The following is a 205-nucleotide window of genomic DNA, read 5'->3' on the forward strand; positions in this document are numbered from 1 at the left end:
GTTTCCCCAATTCTTTGGGGTACAGGAGGGGAGACAGGGTCCGCCCCAAGAATGAACGAAGGCAGAAAAGGGTTACAAAAATACCACGGGTGGCCTTTAATGGGGGGCAGGGGGCATCAGGGAGGGCGTTGAGTGCCCCTGGAGGGGTTTGGGTGCCCCCAAAGGGGCTGGGGGTGGCCCTGGGGTGGCCGTGGGGCCCCCCGCG

Source organism: Mesitornis unicolor, unplaced genomic scaffold (assembly GCF_000695765.1).
Source record: "Mesitornis unicolor isolate BGI_N332 unplaced genomic scaffold, ASM69576v1 scaffold17969, whole genome shotgun sequence".
NCBI lineage: Eukaryota > Metazoa > Chordata > Aves > Mesitornithiformes > Mesitornithidae > Mesitornis > Mesitornis unicolor.